This window comes from Lissotriton helveticus, chromosome 7 (genome assembly GCF_964261635.1).
Source record: "Lissotriton helveticus chromosome 7, aLisHel1.1, whole genome shotgun sequence".
Lineage (NCBI taxonomy): Eukaryota > Metazoa > Chordata > Amphibia > Caudata > Salamandridae > Lissotriton > Lissotriton helveticus.
In genome coordinates this window covers 246,119,069-246,142,276 of record NC_136068.1, presented here as the reverse complement: position 1 = coordinate 246,142,276, position 23,208 = coordinate 246,119,069, and positions in this window count along the sequence as shown.

The following is a 23,208-nucleotide window of genomic DNA, read 5'->3' as shown; positions in this document are numbered from 1 at the left end:
AACCGGCAGTGCACGCCTTCAGACACACACACCGCCAGCAGTCAGTGCACACTTTCAACAGGCACACACACACCACCAGCCATCAGTGCACGCTTCCACCAGGCACACACCACCAGACGTCAATGCACACTTTCCCACCAGACGCATGCACACCACCAGCCTTCAGTGCACGCTTCCAGACACACACACCACCAGCCATCAGTGCACGCTTTGCCACCAGACACACACACACCACCAGTCATCAGTGCATGCTTTCAACAGGCACACACACACCACCAGCCGTCAGTGCACTCTTTCACCAGGCACACACACACCACCAGCCATCAGTGCACGCTTTCACCAGACATACACACCACCGGTCGTCAGTGCACGCTTTCACCAGGCACAGACCACCAGCCGTCAGTGCGCGCTTTCACCAGGCATACACACCACCGGTCATCAGTGCACGCTTTCACCAGGCACAGACCACCAGCCGCCAGTGCGTGCTTTCACCAGGCACTCACACCACCAGCCATCAGTACACGCTTCCACCAGGCACTCACACCACCAGCCATCACTGCACGCTTCCACCAGGCACACACATCACCAGCTGTCAGTGCACGCTTCCAGACACACACACCACCAGACGTCAATGCACGCTTTGCCACCAGGCACACACACAGCACCAGCCATCAGTGCACACTTCCAGACACAAAGACCACCAGACGTCCATGCATGCTTTCATCAGGCACACACCAATGCACACTTCCAGACACACACACCACCAGCCATCAGTGCACGCTTTGCCACCAGACACACACACCACCAGTCATCAGTGCATGCTTTCAACAGGCACACACACACCACCAGCCGTCAGTGCACGCTTTCACCAGGCACACACACACCACCAGCCATCAGTGCACGCTTTCACCAGACATACACACCACCGGTCATCAGTGCACGCTTTCACCAGGCACAGACCACCAGCCGTCTGTGCGTGCTTTCACCAGGCATACACACCACCGGTCGTCAGTGCACGCTTTCACCAGGCACAGACCACCAGCCGTCAGTGCATGCTTTCACCAGGCACTCACACCACCAGCCATCAGTGCAGGCTTCCACCAGGCACACACACCACCAGCCATCAGTGCACACTTCCAGACACACACACCACCAGACGTCAATGCATGCTTTGCCACCAGGCACACACACAGCACCAGCCATCAGTGCACGCTTCCAGACACACACACCACCAGACGTCCATGCATGCTTTCACCAGGCACACACACCACCAGCCATCAGTGCACGCTTCCAGACACACACACCACCAGCCGTCAGTGCACACTTTCACCAGGCACACACACACCACCAGCCATCAGTGCACGCTTTCACCAGACATACACACCACCGGTCGTCAGTGCACGCTTTCACCAGGCACAGACCACCAGCCGTCTGTGCGCGCTTTCGCCAGGCATACACACCACCGGTCGTCAGTGCACGCTTTCACCAGGCACAGACCACCAGCCGTCAGTGCGTGCTTTCACCAGGCACTCACACCACCAGCCATCAGTGCTCGCTTCCACCAGTCACACACACCACCAGCCGTCAGTGCACGCTTTGCCACCAGGCACACACTCAGCACCAGCCATCAGTGCGCGCTTTCACCAGGCATACACACCACCGGTCATCAGTGCACGCTTTCACCAGGCACAGACCACCGGCCTTTAGTGTGTGCTTTCACCAGGCACTTAAACACCAGCCATCAGTGCACGCTTCCACCAGGCACACACACCACCAGCCGTCAGTGCACGCATCCAGACACACACACCACCAGACGTCAATGCATGCTTTGCCACCAGGCACACACACAGCACCAGCCATCAGTGCATGCTTCCAGACACACACACCACCAGACGTCAATGCACGCTTTCACCAGGCACACACCACCAGCCGTCAGTGCACGCTTCCAGACACACACACCACCAGACGTCAATGCACGCTTTTACCAGGCACAGACCACCAGCCGCCAGTGCACGCTTTCACCAGGCACAGACCACCAGCCTTCAGTGCACGCTTCCAGACACACACGCCGCAAGCCATCTGCATGCTTTCAACAGGCACACACACACCACCAGCCATCAGTGCATGCTTCCAGACTCACACACCACCAGACGTCAATGCACGCTTTGCCACCAGGCAAACACAACACCAGCCGGCAGTGCACACTTCCACCAGGCACACACACCTCCAGCCTTCAGTGCACGCTTCCACCAGGCACAAATACCACCAGCCATTAGTGCACGCATTCACCAGGCACACACATAGCACCGGCCATCAGTGCGCGCTTTCACCAGGCATACACACACCACCAACCGGCAGTGCACGCTTCCAGACACACACACCGCCAGCAGTCAGTGCACACTTTCAACAGGCACACACACACCACCAGCCATCAGTGCACTCTTCCACCAGGCACACACCACCAGACATCGATGCACACTTTTCCACCAGATGCAGGCACACCACCAGCCTTCAGTGCACACTTCCAGACACACACACCACCAGCCATCAGTGCAAGCTTTGCCACCAGACACACACACACCACCAGTCATCAGTGCATGCTTTCAACAGGCACACACACACCACCAGCCGTCAGTGCACACTTTCAACAGGCACACACACACCACCAGCCATCAGTGCACGCTTCCAGACACACACACCACCAGACGTCAATGCACACTTTGCCACCAGGCACACACACAGCACCAGCCATCAGTGCACGCTTCCAGACACACACACCACCAGCCATCAGTGCACACTTTGCCACCAGACAAACAGACCACCAGCCGTCAGTGCGTGCTTTCACCAGGCACTCACACCACCAGCCATCAGTGCACGCTTCCACCAGGCACACACACCACCAGCTATCAGTGCACACTTCCAGACACACACACCACCAGACGTCAATGCATACTTTGCCACCAGGCACACACACACCACCAGCCATCAGTGCACGCTTTCACCAGACATACACACCACCGGTCGTCAGTGCACGCTTTCACCAGGCACATACCACCAGCCATCAGTGCGCGCTTTCCCAAGGCATACACACCAACGGTCGTCAGTGCACACTTTCACCAGGCACAGACCACCAGCTGTCAGTGCGTGCTTTCACCAGGCACTCACACCACAAGCCATCACTGCACACTTCCACCAGGCACACACACCACCAGCTGTCAGTGCACGCTTCCAGACAAACACACCACCAGACTTCAATGCACGCTTTGCCACCAGGCACACACACAGCACCAGCCATCAGTGCACGCTTGCAGACACACACACCACCAGCCATCAGTGCACGCTTTCACCAGGCACACACACACCACCAGCCATCAGTGCACACTTTCACCAGACATACACACCACCGGTCGTCAGTGCACGCTTTCACCAGGCACAGACCACCAGCCATCAGTGCGCGCTTTCACTAGGCATACACACACACGGTCATCAGTGCACGCTTTCACCAGGCACACACCACCAGCCGTCAGTGCACACTTTCACCAGGCACACACACACCACCAGCCATCAGTGCACGCTTTCACCAGACATACACACCACTGGTCGTCAGTGCACGCTTTCACCAGGCACAGACCACCAGCCGTCAGTGCGCGCTTTCACCAGGCATACACACCACCGGTTGTCAGTGCACGCTTTCACCAGGCACAGACCACCAGCCGTCAGTGCGTGCTTTCACCAGGCACTCACACCACCAGCCATCAGTGCACACTTCCAGACACACACACCACCAGACGTCAATGCACGGTTTGCCACCAGGCACACACACCACCAGCCGACACTGCACACTTCCACCAGGCTCACACAACCACAAGCTTTCAGTGCACACTTCCACCAGGCACAAACACCACCAGCCATCAGTGCACGCATTCACCAGGTACACACACACCACCAGCCGTCAGTGCACGCTTCCAGACACACACACCACCAGATGTCAATGCACGCTTTCACCAGGCACAGACCACCAGCCGTCAGTGCGCGCTTTCACCAGGCACAGACCACCAGCCTTTAGTGCACGCTTCCAGACACACACACCGCCAGCCGTCTGCACGCTTTCAACAGGCACACACACACCACCAGCCATCAGTGCACGCTTCCAGACACACACACCACCAGACGTCAATGCACCCTTTGCCACCAGGCACACACACCACCAGCCGGCAGTGCACACTTCCACCAGGCACACACACCACCAGCCTTCAGTGCACGCTTCCACCAGGCACAAACACCACCAGCCATTAGTGCACGCATTCACCAGGCACACACACAGCACCGGCCATCAGTGCGCGCTTTCACCAGGCATACACACACCACCAACCGGCAGTGCACGCTTCCAGACGCACACACCGCCAGCCGTCAGTGCACACTTTCAACAGGCACACACACACCACCAGCCATCAGTGCACGCTTCCACCAGGCACACACCACCAGACATCAATGCACACTTTTCCAGCAGACGCAGTCACACCACCAGCCTTCAGTGCACGCTTCCAGGCACACACACCACCAGCCATCAGTGCGCGCCTTGCCACCAGACACACACACCACCAGTCATCAGTGCATGCTTTCAACAGGCACACACACACCACCAGCCGTCAGTGCACGCTTTAACCAGGCAAACACACACCACCAGCCATCAGTGCACGCTTTCACCAGACATACACACCACCGGTTGTCAGTGCACGCTTTCACCAGGCACAGACCACCAGCCGTCAGTGCGCGCTTTCACCAGGCACCGACCACCAGCCTTCAGTGCACGCTTCCAGACACACACACCGCCAGCCATCTGTATGCTTTCAACAGGCACACACACACCACCAGCCATCAGTGCCCGCTTCCAGACACACACACCACCAGACGTCAATGCACGCTTTGCCACCAGGCACACACACCAACAGCCGGCAGTGCACACTTCCACCAGGCACACACACCTCCAGCCTTCAGTGCACGCTTCCACCAGGCACAAACACCACCAGCCATTAGTGCACGCATTCACCAGGCACACACACAGCACCGGTCTATCAGTGCGCGCTTTCACCAGGCATACACACACCACCAACCAGCAGTGCACGCTTCCAGACACACACACCGCCAGCAGTCAGTGCACACTTTCAACAGGCACACACACACCACCAGCCATCAGTGCACGCTTCCACCAGGCACACACCACCAGACGTCGATGCACACTTTTCCACCAGATGCAGGCACACCACCAGCCTTCAGTGCACACTTCCAGACACACACACCACCAGCCATCAGTGCACGCTTTGCCACCAGACACACACACACCACCAGTCATCAGTGCATGCTTTCAACAGACACACACACACCACCAGCCGTCAGTGGACGCTTTCACCAGGCACACACACACCACCAGCCATCAGTGCACGCTTTCACCAGACATACACACCACCGGTCATCAGTGCACGCTTTCACCAGGCACAGACCACTAGCCGTCAGTGCGCGCTTTTACCAGGCATACACACCACCGGTCATCAGTGCACGCATTCACCAGGTACACACACACCACCAGCCGTCAGTGCACGCTTCCAGACACACACACCACCAGACGTCAATGCACGCTTTCACCAGGCACAGACCACCAGCCGTCAGTGCGCGCTTTCACCAGGCACAGACCACCAGCCTTTAGTGCACGCTTCCAGACACACACACCGCCAGCCGTCTGCACGCTTTCAACAGGCACACACACACCACCAGCCATCAGTGCACGCTTCCAGACACACACACCACCAGACGTCAATGCACCCTTTGCCACCAGGCACACACACCACCAGCCGGCAGTGCACACTTCCACCAGGCACACACACCACCAGCCTTCAGTGCACGCTTCCACCAGGCACAAACACCACCAGCCATTAGTGCACGCATTCACCAGGCACACACACAGCACCGGCCATCAGTGCGTGCTTTCACCAGGCATACACACACCACCAACCGGCAGTGCACGCTTCCAGACGCACACACCGCCAGCCGTCAGTGCACACTTTCAACAGGCACACACACACCACCAGCCATCAGTGCACGCTTCCACCAGGCACACACCACCAGACATCAATGCACACTTTTCCAGCAGACGCAGTCACACCACCAGCCTTCAGTGCACGCTTCCAGGCACACACACCACCAGCCATCAGTGCACGCCTTGCCACCAGACACACACACCACCAGTCATCAGTGCATGCTTTCAACAGGCACACACACACCACCAGCCATCAGTGCACGCTTTAACCAGGCAAACACACACCACCAGCCATCAGTGCACGCTTTCACCAGACATACACACCACCGGTTGTCAGTGCACGCTTTCACCAGGCACAGACCACCAGCCGTCAGTGCGCGCTTTCACCAGGCACCGACCACCAGCCTTCAGTGCACGCTTCCAGACACACACACCGCCAGCCATCTGTATGATTTCAACAGGCACACACACACCACCAGCCATCAGTGCCCGCTTCCAGACACACACACCACCAGACGTCAATGCACGCTTTGCCACCAGGCACACACACCAACAGCCGGCAGTGCACACTTCCACCAGGCACACACACCTCCAGCCTTCAGTGCACGCTTCCACCAGGCACAAACACCACCAGCCATTAGTGCACGCATTCACCAGGCACACACACAGCACCGGTCTATCAGTGCGCGCTTTCACCAGGCATACACACACCACCAACCAGCAGTGCACGCTTCCAGACACACACACCGCCAGCAGTCAGTGCACACTTTCAACAGGCACACACACACCACCAGCCATCAGTGCACGCTTCCACCAGGCACACACCACCAGACGTCGATGCACACTTTTCCACCAGATGCAGGCACACCACCAGCCTTCAGTGCACACTTCCAGACACACACACCACCAGCCATCAGTGCACGCTTTGCCACCAGACACACACACACCACCAGTCATCAGTGCATGCTTTCAACAGACACACACACACCACCAGCCGTCAGTGGACGCTTTCACCAGGCACACACACACCACCAGCCATCAGTGCACGCTTTCACCAGACATACACACCACCGGTCATCAGTGCACGCTTTCACCAGGCACAGACCACTAGCCGTCAGTGCGCGCTTTTACCAGGCATACACACCACCGGTCATCAGTGCACGCTTTCACCAGGCACAGACCACCAGCCGTCAGTGCGTGCTTTCACCAGGCACTCACACCACCAGACATCAGTGCACGCTTTCACCAGGCACACACACCACCAGCTGTCAGCGCACGCTTCCAGACACACACACCACCAGACGTCAATGCACGCTTTGCCACCAGGCACACACACAGCACCAGCCATCAGTGCACGCTTCCAGACACACACACCACCAGCCATCAGTGCACGCTTTGCCACCAGACACACACACCACCAGTCATCAGTGCATGCTTTCAACAGGCACACACACACCACCAGCTGTCAGTGCACGCTTTCACCAGGCACACACACACCACCAGCCATCAGTGCATGCTTTCACCAGACATACACACCACCGGTCGTCAGTGCACGCTTTCACCAGGCACAGACCACCAGCCATCAGTGCGCGCTTTCACCAGGCATACACACCAACGGTCGTCAGTGCACGCTTTCACCAGGCACAGACCACCAGCCATCAGTGCGTGCTTTCACCAGGCACTCACACCACCAGCCATCAGTGCACGCTTCCACCAGGCACTCACACCACCAGCCATCAGTGCACGCTTCCACCAGGCACACACACCACCAGCTGTCAGTGCACGCTTCCAGACACACACACCACCAGACGTCAATGCACGCTTTGCCATCAGGCACACACACAGCACCAGCCATCAGTGCACACTTCCAGACACACACACACCACCAGACGTCAATGCATGCTTTTACCAGGTACAGACCACCAGCCGTCAGTCCGCGCTTTCACCAGGCACAGACCACCAGCCTTCAGTGCACGCTTCCAGACACACACGCCGCCAGCCATCTGCATGCTTTCAACAGGCACACACACACCAACAGCCATCAGTGCATGCTTCCAGACACACACACCACCAGACGTCAATGCACGCTTTGCCACCAGGCACACACACCACCAGCCGGCAGTGCACACTTCCACCAGGCACACACACCTCCAGCCTTCAGTGCACGCTTCCACCAGGCACAAATACCACCAGCCATTAGTGCACGCATTCACCAGGCACACACACAGCACCGGCCATCAGTGCGCGCTTTCACCAGGCATACACACACCACCAACCGGCAGTGCATGCTTCCAGACACACACACCGCCAGCAGTCAGTGCACACTTTCAACAGGCACTCACACCACTAGCCATCTGTGCACGCTTCCACCAGGCACACACCACCAGACGTCGATGCACACGTTTCCACCAGATGCAGGCACACCACCAGCCTTCAGTGCACACTTCCAGACACACACACCACCAGCCATCAGTGCACGCTTTGCCACCAGACACACACACAACACCAGTCATCAGTGCAGGCTTTCAACAGGCACACACACACCACCAGCCATCAGTGCACACTTTCAACAGGCACACACACACCACCAGCCATCAGTGCACGCTTCCAGACACACACACCACCAGACATCAATGCACACTTTGCCACCAGGCACACACACAGCACCAGCCATCAGTGCACGCTTCCAGACACACACACCACCAGCCATCAGTGAACGCTTTGCCACCAGACAAACAGACCACCAGCCGTCAGTGCGTGCTTTCACCAGGCACTCACACCACCAGCCATCAGTGCACGCTTCCACCAGGCACACACACCACCAGCTATCAGTGCACACTTCCAGACACAAACACCACCAGACGTCAATGCATGCTTTGCCACCAGGCACACACACACCACCAGCCATCAGTGCACGCTTTCACCAGACATACACACCACCGGTCGTCAGTGCACGCTTTCACCAGGCACAGACCACCAGCCATCAGTGCGCGCTTTCCCAAGGCATACACACCAACGGTCGTCAGTGCACACTTTCACCAGGCACAGACCACCAGCTGTCAGTGCGTGCTTTCACCAGGCACTCACACCACCAGCCATCACTGCACACTTCCACCAGGCACACACACCACCAGCTGTCAGTGCACGCTTCCAGACAAACACACCACCAGACGTCAATGCACGCTTTGCCACCAGGCACACACACACAGCACCAGCCATCAGTGCACGCTTCCAGACACACACACCACCAGCCATCAGTGCACGCTTTGCCACCAGACACAGACACCACCAGTCATCAGTGCATGCTTTCAACAGGCACACACACACCACCAGCCATCAGTGCACGCTTTCACCAGGCACACACACACCACCAGCCATCAGTGCATGCTTTCACCAGACATACACACCACCGGTCGTCAGTGCACGCTTTCACCAGGCACAGACCACCAGCCGTCAGTGCGCGCTTTCACCAGGCATACACACCACCGGTTGTCAGTGCACGCTTTCACCAGGCACAGACCACCAGCCGTCAGTGCGTGCTTTCACCAGGCACTCACACCACCGGCCATCAGTGCACACTTCCAGACACACACACCATCAGACATCAATGCATGCTTTGCCACCAGGCACACACACACACAGCACCAGCCATCAGTGCACGCTTCCAGACACACGCACCACCAGACATCCATGCACGCTTTCACCAGGCACACACCACCAGCCATCAGTGCACGCTTCCAGACACACACACACCACCAGACATCAATGCACGCTTTTACCAGGCACAGACCACCAGCCGTCAGTGCGCGCTTTCACCAGGCACAGACCACCAGCCTTCAGTGCACGCTTCCAGACACACACACAGCCAGCCGTCTGCACGCTTTCAACAGGCACACACACCACCAGCCATCAGTGCATGCTTCCAGACACACGCACCACCAGACGTCAATGCACGGTTTGCCACCAGGCACACACACCACCAGCCGACACTGCACACTCCCACCAGGCTCACACAACCACAAGCCTTCAGGGCTGGGTCCTTCATGTGTCCAGTCTGAGGCACTGTGACCCTTGCCGCAAACGCAAGTCTGAGGGCTGGATCCTTCATGTGTCCAGTCCGAGGTGCTGTGATCCTTGCCGCACACGCAAGTCTGAGGGCTGAGTCACTCATGTGTCCAGTCCGAGGCGCTGTGACCCTTGCCGCACACACAAGTCTGAGGGCTGTGTCATTCATGTGTCCAGTCTGAGGCGATCTGACCCTTGCCGCACACGCAAGTCTGAGGGCTGGGTCATTAATGTGTCCAGTCTGAGGCGCTGTGACATTTGCCGCACACGCAAGTCTGAGGGCTGGGTCATTCATGTGTCCAGTCCGAGGCGCTGTGACCCTTGCCGCACACGCAAGTCTGAGGGCTGGGTCCTTCATATGTCCAGTCCTAGGCGCTGTGACCCTTGCCGCACACGCTAGTCTGAGGGCTGGGTCCTTCATGTGTCCGGTCCGAGGCGCTGTGACCCTTGCCGCACATGCTAGTCTGAGGGCTGGGTCCCTTATCTGTCCAGTCCGTGGCGATGTGACCCGTGCCGCACGGGCAAGTCTGAGAGCTGGGTCCTTCTCTGTCCAGTCCGTGGCGCTGTGACCCTTGCCGCACATGCAAGTCTGAGGGCTGGGTCATTCATGTGTCCAGTCCGAGGCGCTGTGACCCTTGCCGCACACGCTAGTCTGAGGGCTGGGTCCTTCATATGTCCAGTCCGAGGTGCTGTGACCCTTGCCGCACATGCTAGTCTGAGGGCTGGGTCCTTCATCTGTCCAGTCCGTGGCCATCGTGACCCTTGCCGAACACGCAAGTCTGAGGGCTGGGTCCTTCATGTGTTCAGTCCGTGGCACTGTGACCCTTGCCGCACACGCAAGTCTGAGGGCTGGGTCCTTCATGTGTCCAGTCCGAGGCGCTGTGACCCTTGCCGCACACGCAAGTCTGAGGGCTGGGTCATTCATGTGTCCAGTCTGAGGCGCTGTGACACTTGCCGCACACGCAAGTCTGAGGGCTGGTTCCTTCATGTGTCCAGTCTGAGGAACTGTGACCCTTGCCGCACATGAAATTCTGATGGCTGGATCCTTCATGTGTCCAGTCCGAGGTGCTGTGACCCCTGCTGCACACGCAAGTCTAAGGGCTGGGTCACTCATGTGTCCAGTCTGAGGCGCTGTGACCCTTGCCGCACATGCAAGTCTGAGGGCTGGGTCATTCATGTGTCCAGTCCGAGGCGCTGTGACCCTTGCCGCACACGCAAGTCTGAGGGCTGGGTCCTTCATGTGCCCATTCTGAGGCGCTGTGACCCTTGCCGCACAAGCAAGTCTGAGGGCTGGGTCCTTCATCTGTGCAGTTGGTGGTGCTGTGACCCCTGCCGCACACGCAAGTCCGAGGGCTGGGTCCTTCATGTGTCCAGTCCAAGGCGCTGTGACCCTTGCCGCACACACCAAGTCTGAGGGCTGGGTCCTTCATGTGTGCAGTTCGAGGCGCTGTGACCCTTGCCGCACATGCAAGTCTGAGGGCTGTCTCCATCATGTGTCCAGTCCGAGGCGCTGTGACCCTTGCCACTAGTCTGAGGGCTGGGTCATTCATGTGTCCAGTACGAGGCGCTGTGACCCTTGCCACACACGCAAATCTGAGGCCTGGGTCATTCATGTGTCCAGTCCGAGGCACTGTGACCCTTGCGCACACGCAAGTCCGAGGGCTGGGTTATTCATGTGTCCAGTCTGAGGCGCTGTGACCCTTGCAGCACACGCAAGTCTGAGGGCTGGGTCCTTCATGTGTCCAGTCCGAGGCGCTGTGACCCTTGCCACACACGCAAGTCTGAGGGCTGGGTCCTTCATGTGTGCAGTCCGAGGCACTGTGACCCTTGCCGCACACGCAAGTCTGAGGGCTGGGTGCTTCATGTGTCCAGTCCGAGGCACTGTGACCCTTGCCGCACACGCAAGTCTGAGGGCTGGGTCCTTCATGTGTCCAGTCCGAGGCGCTGTGACCCTTGCCGCACACGCAAGTCTGAGGGCTGGGTCCTTCATGTGTCCAGTCCGAGGGGCTGTGACCCTTGCTGCAAGTCCGAGGGCTGGGTCATTCATGTGTCCAGTCTGAGGTGCTGTGACCCTTGCTGCAAGTCTGAGGGCTGGGTCATTCATGTGTCTAGTCCAAGGTGCTGTGACCCTTTCCGCAAGTCTGAGGTCATTCATGTGTGCAGTCTGAGGCACTGTGACCCTTGCCACACACGCAAGTCTGAGGGCTGGGTCATTCATGTGTCCAGTCTGAGGCGCTGTGACCCTTGCCGCACACGCTAGTCTGAGGGCTGGGTCTTTCATGTGTCCAGTCCGAGGCACTGTGACCCTTGCCGCACATGCTAGTCTGAGGGCTGGGTCCTTCATCTGTCCAGTCCGAGGTGCTGTGACCCTTGCCGCACACGCTAGTCAGAGGGCTGGGTCCTTCATGTGTCCAGTCCGTGGCACTGTGACCCTTGCCGCACAGGCAGGTCTGAGGGCTGGGTCCTTCATCTGTCCAGTCTGAGGCGCTGTGACCCTTGCCACACGCGCAAGTCTGAGGGCTGGGTCATTCATGTGTCCAGTCCGAGGCGCTGTGACACTTGCCGCACACGCAAGTCTGAGGGCTGGGTCATTCATGTGTCCAGTCCGAGGCGCTGTGACACTTGCCGCACACGCAAGTCTGAGGGCTGGGTCCTTCATATGTCCAGTCCTAGGCGCTGTGACCCTTGCCGCACACGCTAGTCTGAGGGCTGGGTCCTTCATGTGTCCAGTCCGAGGCGCTGTGACCCTTGCCGCACATGCTATTCTGAGGGCTGGGTCCCTTATCTGTCCAGTCCGTGGCGCTGTGACCCTTGCCGCACAGGCAAGTCTGAGGGCTGGGTCATTCATGTGTCCAGTCCGAGGCGCTGTGACCCTTGCCGCACACGCTAGTCTGAGGGCTGGGTCCTTCATATGTCCAGTCCGAGGTGCTGTGACCCTTGCCGCACATGCTAGTCTGAGGGCTGGGTCCTTCATCTGTCCAGTCCGTGGCACTGTGACCCTTGCCGCACACGCAAGTCTGAGGGCTGGGTCCTTCATGTGTCCAGTCCGTGGCACTGTGACCCTTGCCGCACACGCAAGTCTGAGGGCTGGGTCCTTCATGTGTCCAGTCCGAGGCGCTGTGACCCTTGCCGCACACGCAAGTCTGAGGGCTGGGTCATTCATGTGTCCAGTCTGAGGCGCTGTGACACTTGCCGCACACGCAAGTCTGAGGGCTGGGTCCTTCATGTGTCCAGTCTGAGGAACTGTGACCCTTGCCGCACACGCAAGTCTAAGGGCTGGGTCACTCATGTGTCCAGTCCGAGGCGCTGTGACCCTTGCCGCACATGCAAGTCTGAGGGCTGGGTCATTCATGTGTCCAGTCCGAGGCGCTGTGACCCTTGCCGCACACGCAAGTCTGAGGGGTGGGTCCTTCATGTGCCCATTCTGAGGCGCTGTGACCCTTGCCGCACACGCAAGTCTGAGGGCTGGGTCAGTTGTGTGTCCAGTCTGAGGCGCTGTGACCCTTGCCGCACATGCAAGTCTGATGGCTGGGTCAGTCGTGTGTCCAGTCCGAGGCGCTGTGACCCTTGCCGCACACGCAAGTCTGAGGGCTGGTTCCTTCATGTGTCCAGTCCGAGGTGCTGTGACCCTTGCCGCACATGCTAGTCTGAGGGCTGGGTCCCTTATCTGTCCAGTCCATGGCGATGTGACCCTTGCCGCACACGCAAGTCTGAGGGCTGGGTCCTTCCTCTGTCCAGTCCGTGGCGCTGTGACCCTTGCTGCACACGCATGTCTGAGGGCTGGGTCATTCATGTGTCCAGTCCGAGGCGCTGTGACCCTTGCCACACATGCTAGTCTGAGGGCTGGGTCTTTCATGTGTCCAGTCCGAGGCACTGTGACCCTTGCCGCACATGCTAGTCTGAGGGCTGGGTCCTTCATCTGTCCAGTCCGAGGTGCTGTTTCCCTTGCCACACACGCTAGTCTGAGGGCTGGGTCCTTCATCTGTCCAGTCCGTGGCACTGTGACCCTTGCCGCACACGCAAGTCTGAGGGCTGGGTCCTTCATCTGTCCAGTCCGTGGCACTGTGACCCTTGCCGCACACGCAAGTCTGAGGGCTGGGTCATTAATGTGTCCAGTCCGAGGCGCTGTGACCCTTGCCGCACACGCAAGTCTGAGGGCTGGGTCCTTCATATGTCCAGTCCTAGGCGCCTTGCCCCACACGCTAGTCTGAGGGCTGGGTCCTTCATGTGTCCAGTCCGAGGCGCTGGGACCCTTGCCGCACATGCTAGTCTGAGGGCTGGGTCCCTTATCTGTCCAGTCCGAGGCGATGTGACCCTTGCCGCACACGCAAGTCTGAGGGCTGGGTCCTTCTCTGTCCAGTCCGTGGTGCTGTGACCCTTGCTGCACACGCAAGTCTGAGGGCTGGGTCATTCATGTGTCCAGTCCGAGGCGCTGTGACCCTTGCCGCACACGCTGGTCGGAGGGCTGGGTCCTTCATATGTCCAGTCCGAGGTGCTGTGACCCTTGCCGCACACGCTAGTCTGAGGGCTGGGTCCTTCATCTGTCCAGTCCGTGGCACTGTGACTCTTGCCGCACACGCAAGTCTGAGGGCTGGGTCCTTCCTGTGTCCAGTCCGTGGCACTGTGACCCTTGCCGCACACGCAAGTCTGAGGACTGGGTCCTTCATGTGTCCAGTCCGAGGTGCTGTGACTCTTGCCGCACACGCAAGTCTGAGGGCTGGGTCATTCATGTGTCCAGTCTGAGGCGATGTGACACTTGCCACACACGCAAGTCTGAGGGCTGGGTCCTTCATGTGTCCAGTCTGAGGAACTGTGACCCTTGCCGCACACGCAAGTCTAAGGGCTGGGTCACTCATGTGTCCAGTCCGAGGCGCTGTGACCCTTGCAGCACATGCAAGTCTGAGGGCTGGGTCATTCATGTGTCCAGTCCGAGGCGCTGTGACCCTTGCCGCACACGCAAGTCTGAGGGCTGAGTCCTTCATGTGCCCATTCTGAGGCGCTGTGACCCTTGCCGCACACGCAAGTCTGAGGGCTGGGTCCTTCATCTGTGCAGTTGGTGGCGCTGTGACCCCTGCCGCACACGCAAGTCTGAGGGCTGGGTCCTTCATGTGTCCAGTCCGAGGCGCTGTGACCCTTGCCGCACACACCAAGTCTGAGGGCTGGGTCCTTCATGTGTGCAGTCCGAGGCGCTGTGACCCTTGCCGCACATGCAAGTCTGAGGGCTGTCTCCATCATGTGTCCAGTCCGAGGCACTGTGACCCTTGCCACTAGTCCGAGGGCTGGGTCATTCATGTGTCCAGTCTGAGGCGCTGTGACCCTTGCAGCACACGCAAGTCTGAGGGCTGGGTCCCTCATGTGTCCAGTCCGAGGCGCTGTGACCCTTGCCACACACGCAAGTCTGAGGGCTGGGTCCTTCATGTGTGCAGTCCGAGGCACTGTGACCCTTGCCGCACACGCAAGTCTGAGGGCTGGGTGCTTCGTGTGTCCAGTCCGAGGCACTGTGACCCTTGCCGCACACGCAAGTCTGAGAGCTGGGTCCTTCATGTGTCCAGTCCGAGGCGCTGTGACCCTTGCCGCACACGCAAGTCTGAGGGCTGGGTCCTTCATGTGTCCAGTCCGAGGGGCTGTGACCCTTGCTGCAAGTCCGAGGGCTGGGTCATTCATGTGTCCAGTCTGAGGCGCTGTGACCCTTGCTGCAAGTCTGAGGGCTGGGTCATTCATGTGTCTAGTCCAAGGTGCTGTGACCCTTTCCGCAAGTCTGAGGTCATTCATGTGTCCAGTCTGAGGCGCTGTGACCCTTGCCACACACGCAAGTCTGAGGGCAGGGTCATTCATGTGTCCAGTCCGAGGCGCTGTGACCCTTGCTGCACACGCAAGTCTGAGGGCTGGGTCATTCATGTGTCCAGTCTGAGGCGCTGTGACCCTTGCCGCACACGCAAGTCTGAGGGCTGGGTCATTCATGTGTCCAGTCTGAGGCACTGTGACCCTTGCCGCACACGCAAGTCTGAGGGCTGGGTCCTTTATGTGTGCAGTCCGAGGCGCTGTGACCATTGCCGCACACAAAAGTCTGAGGGCTGGGTCATTCATGTGTCCAGTCTGAGGCGCTGTGACCCTTGCCGCACACGCAAGTCTGAGGGCTGGGTCATTCATGTGTCCAGTCCGAGGCACTGTGGCCCTTGCCACACAAGCAAGTCTGAGGGCTGGGTCCTTAGTGTGTCCAGTCCGAGGCGCTGTGATTCTTGCCGCACACGCAAGTCTGAGGGCTGGGTCATTCATGTGTCCAGTCCGAGGCGCTGTGACCCTTGCCGCACACGCAAGTCTGAGGGCTGGGTCGGTTGTGTGTCCAGTCTGAGGTGCTGTGACCCTTGTCGCACATGCAAGTCTGAGGGCTGGGTCAGTCGTGTGTCCAGTCCGAGGCGCTGTGACCCTTGCCGCACACGCAAGTCTGAGGGCTGGGTCATTCGTGTGTCCAGTCCAAGGCACTGTGACCCTTGCCGCACACACAAGTCTGAGGGCTGCGTCATTCATCTGTCCAGTCTGAGGCGCTGTGACTCTTATTTATTTTATTTATTTATTTGCATACTTGTACCGCGCTGGGAATCGACTCCCGAAGGAGTATCTCCGCGCCTTTGGCAGCATCTGAGAAACAAAGAGGGCCCAGTCATGTCACGTGATTACCTAACCGGGACATCTAATAATTAAAAAGGAAGGTTTTTAGCTTTTTCCTGAAGGGAAAATGTTCCCTACATACTCTGATTTCCTTAGGAAGTTCATTCCATAGCTTTGGGCCAGCTACTGATAAGGCCCTTCCCCCTTTTCTTGTCTTCATGGCCCTGGGGACACATAGCAATTCTTGATCTCCCGATCTCAGGGATCTAGAGGGAACGTATGGAATGAATTTTTCGGTTAAGTAGCCTGGACCTTTACCGATAAGACACTTGTGGATGACGCAGCAAGTCTTAAACATCACCCTCTGTTTCACTGGGAGCCAATGGAGTTTAGCCAGTAATGGTTTTGAGGGAGTACGGGCCGGGACATTAAGAACTAATCGTGCAGCAGTATTTTGCACAACCTGCAGTCTGGCAAAGATCCCCTCATTGGCAGCTAGCAGCAAACCATTACAATAATCCAGCCTGCTCAATACGAGCGACTGAACAAGTGTTTTCCTGGTGGTATCAGGTAACAGGGGAAATACTCTCCGGAGAAGCCCAATAGCATGGAAACAGGAGCTGACCACTTGGTTGGCATGTTGTTTTAGGGCAAGCTCCTGATCCAGCTTTACTCCCAGGTCTTTTACCACCACTTTGGGCTCAGGGACGGGGCCTAGATCTTGAGGCCACCAGTCCGGAGTCCACAGGCGTTTGGCTTCCCCAAAGAGCATGACCTCAGTCTTAGAGACGTTACACTGTAGGAAGTTTGCTGCCATCCAATGTGCCACTTCTTTCATCCCCCGGGCAAAGGAGTTACGCACTTCAGGGGTCATGATTTTAAAAGGAAAGAGGAGTTGGGTGTCATCCGCATACGATAAGGGAATAAACCTGTGGGATCTCATGATGTTAGCTAGGGGTGACACGTAGATGTTAAATAACGTAGGGCTCAAACAAGAGCCCTGTGGCACCCCCTTAGAGATCTCCACCTCCTCTGACTGATATGGTCCCAAAATGACTCTCTGAGTGCGTTTGGTGAAAAAGCTCCTTAGCCAAGCCAGCGCCTTGCCTTCCAGACCGATGTCAACAAGTCTGGAGGTCATGATGTCGTGTGACACTGTGTCAAACGCCGCTGACAGATCTAAAAGTACCAGGACAACGGAGTAACCCTTATCCTGTAACATATGAAGATCGTCAGCGACGGACAGCAAGGCGGTCTCAGTACTGTGCCTAGGCCTAAAACCCGACTGAGAGGGATCTAGCCCCCCCGCACTTTCGATGAATTTTGACAAATGCTGATTTCTCAGTAATCTTCCCTAAAAAAGGAAGGAGAGAGATCGGTCTCAAGTTTGTCAGATCAGTCCAGGGGATAGAATTATTTTTCCGCAGGGGTCTCACCAGGGCCTGCTTCCAGTCCAGGGGGACTTCCCCAGTGCACAGGGATAGATTAACTACCTGCCGAATTCCTGCACCCAAATCGTCAATCAAAAGTGGCATAATACGTGCCGGGATGGTATCTGTGGGGCACCCGCTCTTTGTTTGAATGATAAGAGCAGTCATCTCCTCCATTGAGATAGGTGGGAATTCGACAAGCTTACTAGCCTTGTTTTCTGCTGTCCTAATGTGTGGCTGGACCAAATAGTCAGCTGTTGCTATATTATTAGAGATGGATTTGGATGTTAGTATCTTAGCATAAATGCCTTCTATTTTCCTAACGAAAAACTGTGAGATATTGTCACAGAGTTCCTGGGATTCAATCCCCTCAGTGTCACAGGCAGTGGGCTTGGTGAAGGTCTGTAGGATTTGATACAGGACTTTCACGTTTGTACCAGCTGCTGATAATTGGTTTGCTATATGCTGTTTCCGGGCAGATCGAATAGCTTTATGGTAGCTTTTAAAAGCCCTCCTATAGTTCTCATTATCCTCTGCCTTGCGCGTGACTCTCCATCGTTTTTCTAACTTCCTTGTAGTTAATTTTAATTGCCTAAGATCACCAGTGAACCAGACTTCTTGTTTTGGGGCAGGTCGAGGTTTATATGTTCTGAGCGGAACCACATGATTTATGGTTGCTGTCACAGCTTCAATAAATTTACATAATGCGGTGGTGGCATTGTCCCCACATGCTTCCCATTCCGGTTCAATGTAATTCTCCCTAAAGCCCTCTGGGGTTAATTTGTTCCAAGGTCTCCTGACGTCTGCCATAGTCCTCTGGATGCTCTTCGCTTTATAATTGGACCGAGTGTGAAACTCAATGATAGAGTGGTCAGTCCAATCCACTTGATTGGGAGTCAAACAATTAATAGCTGTAGAGTTACAGAACACTAAATCTAATGTATGGCCTGCTAAGTGTGTGGGCCCCTGATTCATTTTATTAAGTCCAAGTGTGGCCAGATCCGTTAGTAGGATCTGTGCCTCTGTACAAGTAGTAATCTCACTGTGGATGTTGAAATCTCCTACCAGAATGAACTCTGAGTTAACCTGTATATGAGGTGCCAAAGTTTCAATTAGTTTAATGGAAAAAGTCCCACATGGGCCAGGGGGTCGGTAAACTAGCGCACCCTTCCTGGTTTCGCTGGAACTAGGCCGCACACGCAAGTCTGAGGGCTGGATCATTCATGTGTCCAGTCCGAGGCGCTGTGACCCTTGCCGCACATGCAACTCTGAAGGGCTGGGTCCTTCATGTGTCCAGTCCGAGGCGCTGTGACCCTTGCCGCACACGCAAGTCTGAGGGCTGGGTCCTTCATGTGTGCAGTCCGAGGCGCTGTGACCCTTGCCGCACACGCAAGTCTGAGGGCTGGGTGCTTCATGTGTGCAGTCTGAGGCGCTGGGACCCTTGCCGCACACGCAAGTCTGAGGGCTGGGTGCTTCATGTGTCCATTTGAGGCGCTGTGACCCTTGCCGCACATGCAAGTCTGAGGGCTAGGTCCTTCATGTGTCCAGTCCGAGGCACTGTGACCCTTGCCGCACACGCTAGTCTGAGGGCTGGGTCCTTCATGTGTCCAGTCCGAGGCGCTGTGACCCTTGCCGCACATGCTAGTCTGGGGGCTGCGTCCTTCATCTGTCCAGTCCGAGGCACTGTGACCCTTGCCGCACACGCTAGTCTGAGGGCTGGGTCCTTCATCTGTCCAGTCCGCGGCACTGTCACCCTTGCCGCACACGCAAGTCTGAGGGCTGGGTCCTTCATGTGTCCAGTCCGAGGCGCTGTGACCCTTGCCGCACACGCAAGTCTGAGGGCTGGGTCCTTCATGTGTCCAGTCCGAGGAACTGTGACCCTTGCCACACACGCAAGTCTGATGGCTGGATCCTTCATGTGTCCAGTCCGAGGTGCTGTGACCCCTGGCGCACACGCAAGTCTGAGGGCTGGGTCACTCATGTGTCCAGTCCGAGGCGCTGTGACCCTTGCCGCACACGCAAGTCTGAGGGCTGGGTCATTAATGTGTCCAGTCTGAGGCGCTGTGACACTTGCCGCACACTCAAGTCTGAGGGCTGGGTCATTCATGTGTCCAGTCCGAGGCGTTGTGATTGTTGCCGCACACGCAAGTCTGAGGGATGGGTCCTTCATATGTCCAGTCCTAGGCGCTGTGACCCTTTCCGCACACGCTAGTCTGAGGGCTGGGTCCTTCATGTGTCCAGTCCGAGGCGCTGTGACCCTTGCCGCACATGCTAGTCTGAGGGCTGGGTCCCTTATCTGTCCAGTCCGTGGCGATGTGACCCTTGCCGCACACGCAAGTCGGAGGGCTGGGTCCTTCCTCTGTCCAGTCCGTGGCGTTGTGACCCTTGCCGCACACGCAAGTCTGAGGGCTGGGTCATTCATGTGTCCAGTCCGAGGCGCTGTGACCCTTGCCGCACACGCTAGTCTGGGAGCTGGGTCTTTCATGTGTCCAGTCCGAGGCAATGTGACCCTTGCCGCACATGCTAGTCTGAGGGCTGCATCCTTCATCTGTCCAGTCCAAGGTGCTGTGACCCTTGCCGCACACGCAAGTCTGAGGGCTGGGTCATTCATGTGTCCAGTCTGAGGCGCTGTGATACTTGCCGCACACACAAGTCTGAGGGCTGGCGGCGGAGGGGCGGAGCCAAGATGGCGGGCTGAAGCCGCTCTGTGGAGGAGCCTGCATGGAGCCCTCACCGCGCACGGAGTGAAAAGAAACTGTTCGTGTGAGACATCGATTTTAGAACACTTCCTTTTTTTCCCTGCAGTTCACGTTGTAGCCAAATCTGTATGCTGCGACTTGCCTGCCGACTGGTCGGAGGGGGTCCATCGACCGGGAAAGCCTGGAAAGCCTGGAATATCGGCTTCTTTCGCCTTCTCTACCGGGAGTGGTGCTGGGCGGGTCCTGGTCTACTCCCTGCGTTTACTACACAGCTGCGGGAGGACGGCGGAGGCAGAGAAGACCGGACAGCACACCTCGCTCCGCTGCGAATAGCCGGCAGAGTCATAACGGCACACTCATCACCGGGTCTGAACCTCTCTGCTGCTATCGCGCAGATGACAACACGGCAATACCCCCGGTCCACCCGAACTACCAGAGCTGGGAAAACGGCGAAGACTGACGAACCAGGTATGTCAGCCAGCGAGATTAAAATAACGACGGGGGGCTCGGCTGCCAAATTGAAAATCGTTGCAGGACCTGCGGGTCTTACAGGCACTCCCCCTTCAAACAATGTTACTAGCAAAAGCGGCAAAGGCGGCAAGGGCACAGTGGGCGCCGGGAGAGAGAAACAGGCACACGATGTAGCTATCAATGAGCACAGTGCTGCAGCGCCCTCTAATGAGGAAATTGCACCAGGGGTTTTTGCCAAGAAAAACGTTAACTCTATCTCTCCAGATAATGTAACTACAAGTCTTGGACATACTAAAGAGAAAGTCGCAAGCAAAGAGACTATAGACTGTATAGATAAAGCGGGAACTAATACAACTGATATCCCTGCACATGCTGCCACCGCTGCCCCTGAGCTCAGCACTACCATATATCTCGATCCTATCTCTACAGCCAGCCATGGTCTTTCTAACATTGATGAGAATGTCAATAACAATCCGGCATCTACACCTAATGCGTCTGAAGCTACTATGGATAAGGATATGGATAAAGAGCAAGAGATAGAGATAGAGACTAACAGACTAACCTGCAGCCCATCTCCTGTATTGACAACTATGCTCAGTAATTTAGAGGACGACAATGAACCCAGAAGGTCTGAGTGCATGTTAAATGAGGAAAACGTAAGAATTGAAGAAAACTCAAATCAAGAATATGAAGAGTTATCCGAAGAAAGTGAACAAGAAGTGGAAACTAGGAAAAATACCGGTCGAGCTATGGTCTCAAGAAAATCTAAACTAAAAGTTAAAGCTAGACAAAAATCCACTACCCGTAACCTACTGAGCAAAGACACTACTGTAAATAAAAAGGGATGCAAGGCCCTCATCGACGATAGCCCGCTGAGGAGATGGATCAAATCCAAGGGAGGAGTCAAGGGCATGGCTCTAAGATTATCCGGTGCAAGCTCTGATGGAGACCTGTATCTGCAAAACAGGGATACACTTCCCGGAGACGGGAACGCAGAACATGTGCAATTCGATAGTCAGACCAATGAAACGCTAATGGGTCTACCAACTACATCAATCAAAAATGGATCAAACACTGGATTAACTACTGCCAAGACTGCCGATACTGCTGACACCTCAAGAATACTGCCTTGCGATCCTTCCACCTCCCACGCCGCCAATAATTTGGAGTCTAGCAAGCCTACTAACACACTTACTCTGACACCAACAATCAATTTTAATATGAGGCCAATATTGATAGAAACTAACTTGGAATCATACCAGCTAGAAGCCTCGAATAACTCAACGGGAACAACGGGAACAATGGGAACAATACCTATCAATACCAATCAGACTTCTCAGGCTACTAATCATTTGACTACACAAACTACAACGCCAATACCAGATGATGAGACACCGCATCTGCAAAATAATATTTCTATGGATTTAATAATGCAAACTCTCATCGCTCAGAGGCAGGAGAGCCACCAACAACACCTCCAGCTGAGAGATGACAATATGAAACTACAGGCTTCTATGAGCGAAATGTGTCAGAAACTTGGCGGGGTTACACAAGAGATTGAGGATTTGAAACAACGAGTCGTGACAGTTGAAGAAGAGACTTCACGTTCACAGTCAACTGCGAGAAACCACTCTTCCCGCATTTCTCAACTAGAATCCAAAGTCGAGGATTTGGAGAATAGAGCTCGCCGACATAACCTCAGATTGTTTGGAATACCGGAAGGCGCTGAGGGGGGCGACCCTCGTACCTTTGTAGTGAAACTCTTTGAAAAAGCCTTCAGCGACCTATCAGACTGGGATTGGGACTCTCAATTACAGCGTGTACATAGACTGCCTTCTTTTCAAAAAAGTCAGAATAGCAAATTCCCTAGACCAATAATGATATATTTTGGAAACTTCCT